Source organism: Octopus sinensis, linkage group LG18 (genome assembly GCF_006345805.1).
Source record: "Octopus sinensis linkage group LG18, ASM634580v1, whole genome shotgun sequence".
Classification (NCBI taxonomy): domain Eukaryota; kingdom Metazoa; phylum Mollusca; class Cephalopoda; order Octopoda; family Octopodidae; genus Octopus; species Octopus sinensis.
In genome coordinates this window covers 8,558,064-8,569,931 of record NC_043014.1, presented here as the reverse complement: position 1 = coordinate 8,569,931, position 11,868 = coordinate 8,558,064, and the positions used below count along the sequence as shown (strand labels likewise).

General features: G+C 38.7%; 2 long non-coding RNA genes across 2 annotated transcripts; one reads left to right on the top strand and one right to left on the bottom strand.

Moving 5' to 3' along the window:
* Window positions 1-349: 349 nt before the first annotated feature.
* On the bottom strand, window positions 350-981 carry LOC118766861. The gene is made up of 2 exons (XR_005002770.1): window positions 869-981; window positions 350-472 (listed from the first exon to the last, which is right to left on the bottom strand). It is a non-coding gene; the product is annotated as an uncharacterized LOC118766861 (long non-coding RNA).
* A 311-nt stretch (window positions 982-1,292) lies between these two features.
* LOC118766859 lies at window positions 1,293-2,632 on the top strand. The gene is made up of 3 exons (XR_005002768.1): window positions 1,293-1,900; window positions 2,281-2,336; window positions 2,585-2,632. It is a non-coding gene; the product is annotated as an uncharacterized LOC118766859 (long non-coding RNA).
* Window positions 2,633-11,868: the final 9,236 nt, after the last annotated feature.

Sequence of the window (11,868 nt, the reverse complement as noted above, 5' to 3'; positions counted from 1 at the left end):
TACATATATACACACATATATATACATACATATATATACACATATATATACATATATACACACATATATATACATACATATATACACATATATATATATATATACACATATGTACATATATATATACACACACATATATGTTTATATATATATATATAAACACACATACACACTTACATAGGTATTTTAAGCAGCTACCAGTCTGTTCAGTAAAATCTTCTCCTTTATCAAAAGACCTTTCATTCTTAGTCCCTCCTCATGTTGTTTTCTTTTGCCCTAAACCTGTTACCTCAAACGGACCCTGTTCTTCTCAATGCCAGCACCCTACTTCTATTTTTTTTTTTTTTTGTAACCCATCTATTGTGCTCTACATTTTCTTTTTCCTATCATCTTTGCTGGGCTTTTTTCCGACTTAAGTTCTTCTTCATCCCAGGAACCCCTGTTTTTCTGGAACCTTCTTTTCCGTCTCCGTCTATTCCTGGATGGAAGCACTCCGTCGGTTACGACGACGAGGGTTCCGGTTGATCCGAATCAACGGAACAGCCTGCTCGTGAAATTAACGTGTAAGTGGCTGAGCACTCCACAGACACGTGTACCCTTAACGTAGTTCTCCGGGATATTCAGCGTGACACAGAGAGTGACAAGGCCGGCCCCTTGAAATACAGGTACAACAGAAACAGGAAGTAAGAGTGAGAGAAAGTCGTGGTGAAAGAGTACAGCAGGGATCACCACCATCCCCTGCCGGAGCCTCGTGGAGCTTTTGGTGTTTTCACTCAATAAACACTCACAGCGCCCTGTCTGGGAATCGAAACCGCGATCCTATGACCGCGAGTCCGCTGCCCTAACCACTGGGCCATTGCGCCTCCACCTATTCCTGCAATGCATGTCTTTAACATTTCCAGGTTCCCATCAGTTACACTCTCTCTCACTCTCTTTCTCTCTCTTAAACTTGCACATGTACACCTACACTCACCCACAGTCTCCTACAAGATCTCTCTCTCTGGCTATAGATAAGTCCTTTCCTATTCAGACTTAGAAATTGTTGTTGTTGTTGCAGAATCAGTAGTGCTGAATTTAGTTTTGTCGCTCTGTTATCTGAGTTCAAACACTACCAGTGTTGATTTTGCATTGCAACCCTCTGAGTTCCTTAGAAAAATAAATAAATAAATAAATGTAATCTTTTCTACCATAGACACAAGTTCCAATATTTTGGAGGAGTTCAGTTAATTATAATGACTTCAGTACTTCCTTTGTTGACCCCCACCACTAAAGGATGAAAAGCCAAGTTGACCATAGCAGCCTTTTGATAAAATAGTATCAATAAAGTCCTATGGTCAATAGTATTGAAAAAATTTCCTCTTCTCGTTACAATTTCGAGGGGTGGGGTTATTCAATATTGTCAACCTCAGAACTTGATATTTTATTTTGATTCCAAAAGGATGAAAGACAAAGCGAATTTCGACAAGGTCACCTTTCATGGCCAATTTTGCCAATTTGCCTTTCATACTTTCATGGCCAATAAAATAAAATACCAGCCAAATACTAGAGTCAGTGGTCCCCTCCAAATTTCTGACCTTATACCTACATCAGAAGCCATTATTATGACATCATTCTACTGAATATGGTGTTTGGTTTTATCCTTTTACAAGGTGAATTTTATCTTCTTTATTTCAGAAGTTGATAAAATAATTACAAAGTACCAATGACATATTGGAGTTAATTTAATCAAATGCATCTTTCATATAAGCAGCTGTGATGTTGTGCCCATGGTAGAAAGAGATGGCAGATTAGAGAATTGGTTCAGATTCTGTGGAGGCCAAGTTTACCCATCATCCTTTTAGTGTCAATATAATCATCAAAACTCCTAAAATTGCTGGTCTTGTGCCAAAATTTGAAACAGGTGCAGGAGTGGCTATGTGGTAAGTAGCTTGCTAACCAACCACATGGTTCCGGGTTCAGTCCCACTGCCTGGCATCTTGGGCAAGTATCTTCTGCTATAGCCCTGGGCCGACCAATGCCTTGTGAGTGGATTTGGTAGACGGAAACTGAAAGAAGCCTGTCGTATATGTGTTTGTGTGTCTGTGTTTGTCCCCCTAGCATTGCTTGACAACCGATGCTGGTGTGTTTGCGTCCCCGTTACTTGGCGGTTCAGCAAGGGAGACCAATAGAATAAGTACTGGGCTTACAAAGAATAAGTCCTGGTGTCGATTTGCTCGACTAAAAGGCAGTGCTCCAGCATGGCCGCAGTCAAATGACTGAAACAAGTAAAGGAGTAAAGAGTTAGAAAAGGTGGTGAGCTTGTAGAATTATACTCATGCCAGACAAAACACTAAGTGGTATTCCTTCTGCGGCGAGCTGGCAGAAACGTTAGCGTGCCGGGCGAAATGCTTAGCAGTATTTCGTCTGGCGCAACGTTGTGAGTTCAAATTCCGCTGAGGTCGACTTTGCCTTTCATCCTTTCGGGGTCGATAAATTAAGTACCAGTTACGCACTGGGGTTGATGTAATCGACTTAATACCTATGTCTGTCCTTGTTTGTCCCCTCTGTGTTTAGCCCCTTGTGGGTAATAAAGAAATAGAAATAGGTATTCCTTCTGCCACCAAGGTCAACTTTGCCTTTCATCCTCAAGGGGATGATAAAAATAAAGTACCAATCAAGTCCTATACCATTCAAAATTATTGGCCTTGTACCAAAATCTGAAATTTTTATTATTATTATTATGGCAAGGGTTAGAGCATTGGACAATCATTAGGGCACTGGAAAATTGTCTTGTAATATTTGATCCTGTTCTTTATGTTTTGATTTTGAATCCAACCAGGGTCAATTTTGCCTTTAATTCCTCCAGGTTTGATAAAATAAAGTACCAATCAAGTACTGGAGTCAGTAGGCAGCAAGCTGGTAGAAACATTAGCACGCTGGGCGAAATGCGTAGCCGTTTTTCGTCTGCTGTTAAGTTCTGAGTTCAAATTCCGCCAAGGTCGACTTTGCCTTTCATCCTTTCGGGGTCAATAAATTAAGTACCAGTTACGCACTGGGGTCAATATAATCGACTTAATCCGGCTGTCTCCTCTGTGTTTTGCCCCTTGTGGGTAGTAAAGAAATAGGTATTGACTGTCCCTCTTCTCAAAATTGCATTCCTTAAGGTTACATTACAAATTATTTAAAGGTGATGCAATGGCAAAGGCAGTAGAGTGTCAAACAAAGTCCCTTGTGAAATTTGCTTCAGCTCTTTACATTCCAAATTCAAAACACACTGGTCAGCTTTGCCCTTTATCCTTCTGGCACTGATAAAATAGAGTACCAGTCTAGTACTAGAGTCAATCTTAGCAATGAAACTCCTACCCACAAAATTTTAGGGCAGCCAATTGGAAGAGCCATTAAAACATCAGACAAGATGTCATGTGGTATTTGTTCTGGGTTTTCACGCTCTGACTTCCAATCCCCATAAAATCAACTTTCTCTTTTCATTATAGTATCAGTCAAATTTAATCGGCTAACTCCCTCCCAAACTTCTGACTTTGTGTTTTAGAAGTAATTACTGTATCATTAGCACTGTCACATTCCTAAAGACTGGGTTATTGGACTTGCTCATGCAAAACAGCAAGAACCCCGTGAAATTAAAACAAGCATATCATTAGATTATTGTGTGAAATTTAATTTTAATTAAAGCAATAACCTTTGTTAAATCACTCTAGACCTTCATGAGTAAGGTTTTAAAATGACATTGTGAATGAGAGGAGGGAATCCTCTAAAGCAACCAAGACACTAAAAACCAAGACTTAGAATAACCTCTGCTTATTAACCTCGAGATTTCAAGCACTCACTCTTTCTCTCTCTAATTTTTCTCTAATTAATATAGTCTTCTTTCCTTTTACCTCTCTTTGTCTTTTACCCTGTTTCTCTCTTCTTCCTCCCTGTTATTTAGTTCTCTTATCTGTCCATATATATATATATATATATATATATACATATGTATATATATATATAATATATATATATAAATTATAAAAAAATTTTGTGAAATTTGATTTAGTATTTCTAAATTGAATTTTTCCCTGTAAGTTGGAATAATATTCCCTCATATTACATATATATATATATATATATATTATATATATATATAAATTATAAAAAAATTTTGTGAAATTTGATTTAGTATTTCTAAATTGAATTTTTCCCTGTAAGTTTGGAATAATATTCCCTCATATTACATATATATATATATATATATATATAATCATTCATACATATATATCTTATTTTAATTTAAAGTTATTTATTTTCCAAAGATTGTCATAATTTTTATTTTTTTAAAGACCTAACATTGAATGTAAAATCAACTCCACTCCTTTTCTCCCATCTCCCCACCCCCCAGACATACACACACACACTTTTTTTTTCACCCATGTTAGAACTATCATTCTTGTTTGTATTTCTACAACTTTTTTGCCCATCTGCAAAAAAATATACATATAAAACAAAAAAAAAAAACTAAGGGCAAGACCTTAAAAGGAACGTTTTTGTTTTCTCTTATGAAAGAGTTTTATTAAAACAATAAAACAGCTACAAATTTCAAACTGAATTGCATTCATGTTGTTATTGTTTAGCTATCATAAGTGGTAAAAAGATAGTTATTATGTCATTAAATAAGGCGGCGGGCTGGCTGCTTAGCGGTATTTCGTCTGCTGTTACGTTCTGAGTTCAAATTTCGCCGAGGTCGACTTTGCCTTTCATCCTTTCGGGGTTGATAAATTAAGTACCAGTTACGCACTGAGGTCGATGTAATCGACTTAATCCGTTTGTCTGTCCTTGTTTGTCCTCTCTGTGTTTAGCCCCTTGTGGGTAGTAAAGAAATAGGTATTTCGTCTGCAGTTACATTCTGAGTTCAAATTCCGCCGAGGTCGACTTTGCCTTTCATCCTTTCGGGGTCGATAAATTAAGTACCAGTTACGTACTGGGGTCGATGTAATTGACTTAATCCGTTTGTCCTTGTTTGTTCCCTCTATGTTTAGCCCCTTGTGGATAGTAAAGAAATAGGTATTTCGTCTGCCGTTACGTTCTGAGTTCAAATTCCGCCGAGGTCGACTTTGCCTTTCATCCTTTCGGGGTCGATAAATTAAGTACCAGTTACGTACTGGGGTCGATGTAATTGACTTAATCCGTTTGTCCTTGTTTGTTCCCTCTATGTTTAGCCCCTTGTGGATAGTAAAGAAATAGGTATTTCGTCTGCCGTTACGTTCTGAGTTCAAATTCCGCCGAGGTCGACATTGCCTTTCATCCTTTCGGGGTCGATATATAAAGTACCAGTTACGCACTGGGGTCGATGTAATCAGCTTAATCCCTTTGTCTGTCCCCTCTATTTTTAGCCCCTTGTGGGCAATAAAGAAATGTATTAAGTCATTAAATGGTAGCACAAAATGCTTTGTAGTATTTTTCCAGTATCTCGTGTTTTGAGTTCAAATTCTATCAAGGGCAACTTTACTTTTCATACTTTTCACCCGCTCTGGCATCGATCACGAGCACCATCCAAGCGTGATTGTTGCCAGAGCGGCTAACTGGCTTCTGTGCCGGTGGCACGTAAAAAGCACTATTTGAGTGTGATCATTACCAGCATCACCTTACTGGCACGTGAAAACACATTCGAGTGAGGTCGTTGCCAGTGCCGCTGGACTGGCTCCTGTGCAGATGGCACGTAAAAAACACCATTTGAGTGTGGCCGTTGCCAGTACTGCCTGACTGGCCCTCGTGCTGGTGGCACGTAAAAGCATCCACTACACTCTTGGAGTGGTTGGCGTTAGGAAGGGCATCCAGCTGTAGAAACACTGCCAGATCAAGATTGGAGCCTGGTGCAGCCATCTGGTTCACCAGCCCTCAGTCAAATCGTCCAACCCCTGCTAGCATGGAAAGCGGACGTTAAACGATGATGATGATGACTTCTGGGGTCAATAAATAAAGGACCAGTCTAGAGTGGTGATCTGAAAACATTTCTTTGTCAGATGGGGTCCCTTGTGGTAGTTGTTTTGATTCTTTGTATTCTGAGTTCGAATCCTACAATGGCCTGCTTGAATGCTACACTTAATCTGCAGCTCAATTTAATACCATTACATGGCCCCTTGGTTCCTTTAGCAGTGTCCATTCTCTTGTAAGCACTCAGGTCAAGTCTCCGGTTTAAGGAAAATTTCATCTCCTCCACCCACTGTGTGTTCACATGAATGTATGTGTTTATAGGCGCGAGCATGGCTGTGTGGCAAGTAGCTTGCTTCCCAACCACATGGTTCTGGGTTCAGACCCACTGCATAGCACCTAGGGCAAGTGTCTTCCACTGTACTCTCGGGCCAACCAAATCCTTGTGAGTACATTTGGTAGACAGAAACCGTCTATAATTGTATATATGTTTACCATTTACTTATTTCAGTCATTGAACTGTGGCCATTCTGGAGTATTGCTATGAGGAGTTTAATCAAACAAATCAACCTCAGTAGTTTTACTATCATTCACCTTCTGCCAAACTGCAAAATTACAGGGACATAAACAAACCAACCAACACCAGATGTTAAGTGATGCTAGTGCACAAACACAGTCATACATACGTGATCTGATTAATAAGTATCCGGACTGTTGCCATAGTAACGAAGCTAAAGCACACACAGTGGAACTGTTTGGTACAGATTGACCTTGACCTCTGCTGTGCATGTTCACTAAGTTTTAACGTTCCAGCTCACTTTCGCTGTTTACAGCAGTGCTTGGAAGGAAGGTGTGTAGTGTGTGATCATGCACTGACCACGACAGAGTAAGCTGAGCAGAGAATCTGCATCAAATTTTGCCAAAAGTTTGGTGATACCTGCTCAGAGGCCTACGCAAAGATTTAAAGGTGTCTTCTTCATTTTCCATGCCACCAGCATGGGTGCCAGTCAGGCGATACCTACTCAGAGCCCTATGCAGAAAGAGTATTGAGAGGAGTGTATGAGCCGGACACAAGTATACAAGCGGTTCAGATGTTTCCAAAATGGCCAAAAAATGTCGATATTGATGAACATTCTGGGAGATCCGCAACCAGCAGAACTGAGAAAAACATCGCAGCTGTGAGGGGAAATCGTCAAATCACCATCCGTGAGTTATCAGAGGATGTACAGATTAGTTACAGTTCAGTTCAATCCATTATCACTAAAGATTTGTGTATGTCTGCCAAGTTTGTGCCAAAACAGGCAATACATGCCACCAGCATGGGTGCCAGTCAGGTGGTACTGGCATCCGAGCTGGCAGAAGCGTTAGCATGCTGGGCGAAATGCGTAGCCGTATTTCGTCTGTCGTTACGTTGTGAGTTCAAATTCCGCCGAGGTCGACTTTGCCTTTCATCTTTTTGGGGTCGATAAATTAAGTACCAGTTACGCACTGGGGTCTATGTAATCGACTTAATACCTATGTCTGTCCTTGTTTGTCCCCTCTGTGTTTAGCCCCTTGTGGGTAATAAAGAAATAGGTACTGGCATCGGCCACAACAGCGATTTTACTCGATTCAATAGGTCTTCTCAAGCAAAACATATTGCCTGACAATTGAAGAGAACTCTTAAATGGGCCCATTATGTGGCATAGGCTAAAGCTACAATCTCACTTGGCTTGCTGGATCTTCTCAAGCACAGCATATCTCTAAATGTCTTGGTCAAAACTATTTATTTTACTTGATAGGCCTAACAGAAGGAGCAGTGCCCAAGGCCTTTGCAGGCCTTCTGAGATCAATAAGATTGATATTATATGTTCCTCTTCAACCAGAGCATGTCAACACTTGTGAGAAGGATATGAGCAGGTGAAAAGTTCTAAAGGGCTAATGTTGTGGGAAGGCAAAAAACTGGTCACGGTGATTAATGTGAGACCTAGGAGCTGGGTACTAGGATTACAAATGGGTTGGGAATGCTTGAGTGGAGATGGCATGCACCTAGCCTACTCCAAAGAAGGCTATTGTAGCTGCAGAAAAGGCAAAGAAAGCTGACCGGGTTTGTGAACCAAAGGCTGGAGCATAGAGTTTGTAAGTGATTTTATGACAATCAGTTAGGTGGCCCTTTTTGGAATGCAGTCAAGGATGTCTTTCATATAATTGTTACCTTAAGTCATATCTCCTTCCTGATCAAAGATAAAACACTAGTTAATTCAGAAATGTTTTCCAAGAAGGCAACTGAGACACAAAGTGAAACAAGATGGCAATGACTAGAAATGTGAATCATCGTCGTTTAGCGTCCGCTCTCCATGCTAGCATGGGTTGGACGGTTCAACTGGGGTCTGGGAAGCCAGAAGGCTGCACCAGGCCCAGTCTGATCTGGCAATGTTTCTACGGCTGGATGCCCTTCCTAACGCCAACCACTCCTTGAGTGTAGTGGATGCTTTTTACGTGCCACTGGCACAGTTACCAGACGAGACTGGCAAACGGCCACGATCGGATGGTGCTTTTTCCATGCCATTGGCACGGAGGCCAGTCAGGGTGGCGCTGGCAACGGCTACATTCGGATGGTCCTCTTATGTGCCACCGGCACTATTACAAATATTTTTACTTGAACATCTTTTTCATTATCAAACTGAAAATATTAGCAGTTTTTAAAAAATCACAAATTTTAATTATACAAGTTCAAATTACACACAAAAACATGAAAAATAAAATTTTAAAGTGAGATTGCCTTTTATAGATATAATATATTCTTTTTCTTTCTAACTAGGAAAGGAGATGTCCCTGTATTTAGATTATCTCGTTACCTTCACATTAAACAAGTTTTCTCATCCGAGTTCTATTTTAGTGTCTAAAATCTATTTAAAGTGTGTCAAGGGCTCAGCTTTACAACTATTGTAACTTAACTGTATTCATAAAAGATTAGTATTATTTGTGTGGTTTAATCGTTTAAATTTATTTACAAGTCTGAAAAGATGGAATCTTCTAATACTTAAGCAGCATTTTTCTTTCCCTTTCTGCGTGTTTTATTACGTAGAAGATATCACTGAAAAACTAGTTAGAGAAAAGTTGGAAAAGTTATTTCAGATGTGTGCATATTGGCATTAGTTAACCTCCTACTTTAAAATTTCTATGATATTAATTTGTAATAAGTTATATTACATATATCAACTGCAGGAAAGAATCGTGAATACATGATTACATTTTAACAAAGCTAAACGACTATATATATATATTCAAAATGTGACCTTGTGTGTACCGTTGGCGATTTTTTTTTTCCTCTGTCTTCCCTTCTCCTATGTTTCCGACGAAGAGCTCCACTCGAAACGTTAAACCCTCCTTCTTTCCTGAGTGTCCAATAATACTATATTTGTTCCACGTCCTCGCGTTGTTGTGTTTTTTTGTGCTTTCTTGTTTGGATTAACTATATATATATATGTATATATATATATATATATATATATATAAAGCTAAAATTGTCTGTGTATGGCAGGTTTGGTAGCCTTCAACAAACACTATCTCCTCCGAGACCCTGCGGTGCAAGTTGACCAAAATTGAGAGTATGATAGAAGATGGCTTGCTCTTCCTTACGTAGAAAAAATTCAAATCGGACCATGTTAACACCAAAAATTATACACATCAAAAAGGTGCTTTTTTTTCTATGAAAATCCCTATTTTTTACGATTTTTTGACTGCTGTGTTGCCATTTTTCGGTGTATTTTAAACAGAAAAATGTTCACTTAAAGAGAATAACAAGCTACATAATGCAAAATGTTTTACTTTTCAAAAATTCCAATTCTAAAGGGTCAAAACAAACCCGAGCAACGCCGGGCGATACTGCTAGTATATATATATAATATATATATATATATATATAATATATATATATATATTTATATAATAATAATATTAGGGAGTAAATCCAAACTTACAGGGGAAAATTAGATTTAGGATTAAATCCAATTTTACAGTATAAATATATATATTTAGTTTTATTTCTATGTTTTGGTTTATGTTTTTCACTGTTTGATTTGCCTAATAGTGGTTTTATCTCTAATTTAATATATAGGAGTGGTAAGTAGCTTGCTAACCAACCACATGGTTCCGGGTTCAGTCCCACTGCGTGGCATCTTGGGCAAGTGTCTTCTGCTATAGCCCCGGGCCGACCAATGCCTTGTGAGTGGATTTGGTAGACGGAAACTGAAAGAAGCCTGTCGTATATATGTATATATATATATATGTGTGTTTGTGTGTCTGTGTTTGTCCCCGATGCTGGTGTGTTTACGTCCCCGTTACTTAGCGGTTCGGCAAAAAGAGACCGATAGAAAAAGTACTGGGCTTACAAAGAATAAGTCCCGGGGTCGATTTGCTCGACTAAAGGCGGTGCTCCAGCATGGCCGCAGTCAAATGACTGAAACAAGTAAAAGAGTAAAAGAGAGAGTAAAGATATATATATATATATATATATATACATATATATATGTGTGTGTATATATATATATATAGAGAGAGAGAGAGGGAAGCCAAGCTAGTATTTAGATGGGTGATTGCCTGTGAAGGGACTTGCAAAGCTCGAGGGAACCACTTTCCTTGCTTTGTTATTGATATTTCCTATCGCAAGTTCTATTTAGAGGTAAGCGTGTGACAGAAGGGATGTAACTCTGGTAATTTGTTCAATTCATAAGTAGTCGAGTGGATGTCTTATCTACAAAAAACACCAACAGAAGACAATAGAATTGTTAAATAAGAAAATATAGGTAAATTTTTACACAGAATATTTACTTGAAATACTATAGTAGATACAAACATATCATTACAAAGATATATGTATATATAATAAAGATATAAACATGCTATGAAAATACACAAACGATTAGGCGACGGAGTTACCTTGAGAATTGAGGACGAGCGAGATGTAATTATATTTTTTATAAAGGTGGGTGGGTCAATGGAAATTGATATTTTCACCAAAAATCAGTTTGTCTAGTGTGTATACGATGTTTTGTATGAGTGTGTTTGCGTGTATGTAGGTGCCTAAATGTGATGTGTTTGTTGTATATATTTATATGTGTATATTTTGTGTGGAGAAAGGGGTTATATTAAGAAATAATGTTGCGACTAAGCAAGGACATATTGTTGCGTAATGGGTACTTGTACAAGTACCTGCGTAATATTGGTAATATGGTCTGTGTGATACGTAAATTGATAATAAAGAGACGAATGTGGACAGAATTCGTTCATACAAGAAAAAACATACAAATAATTTAATAAATAAAGCATAAAAACATTTAATAATCTCAACATCTAAGAGAAACTGCAACAGATAGCATATTGTTACCAGGTTGTAATTTAGCCCTGATCGAGCGGGGTTCAGATCAAAGGCATTCCAGCTGCGACCATCCAGTATCAAGGATTACATTATTTATAATAATCGTATCTCTTTTTTTTTTTTTTTCTTTTTTTAAGACAGCAATTGTGTAATTTGTAGATAAGGGACGAATGGCACCCCAGGTCGTTCTGGCAGAATCGTTAGCACGCCGGGCGAAATGCTCAACAGTATTTCGTCTGCCCCTACGTTCTGAGTTCAAATTCCGCCAAGGTTGACTTTGCCTTTCGTCCTTTTGAGGTCGATTAAATAAGTACCATTTACGCACTGGGGTCGATATAATCGACTTAATCCGTTTGTCCTCCCTGTGTTTAGCCCCTTGTAGGTAGTAAAGAAATAGGTATTTCATCCGTCTTCACGTCCTTACTTCAAATTCCTCCGAGGTCGACTTTGCCTTTCATCCTTTCGGGGTCGATAAATTAAGTACCAGTTACGCATTGGGATCGATATAATCGACTTAATCCCTTTGTCTGTCCTTGTTTGTCCCCTCTGTGTTTAGCCCCTTTGTGGGTAATAAAGAAATAGGTATTTGGTCTGTTTTGCTGTCG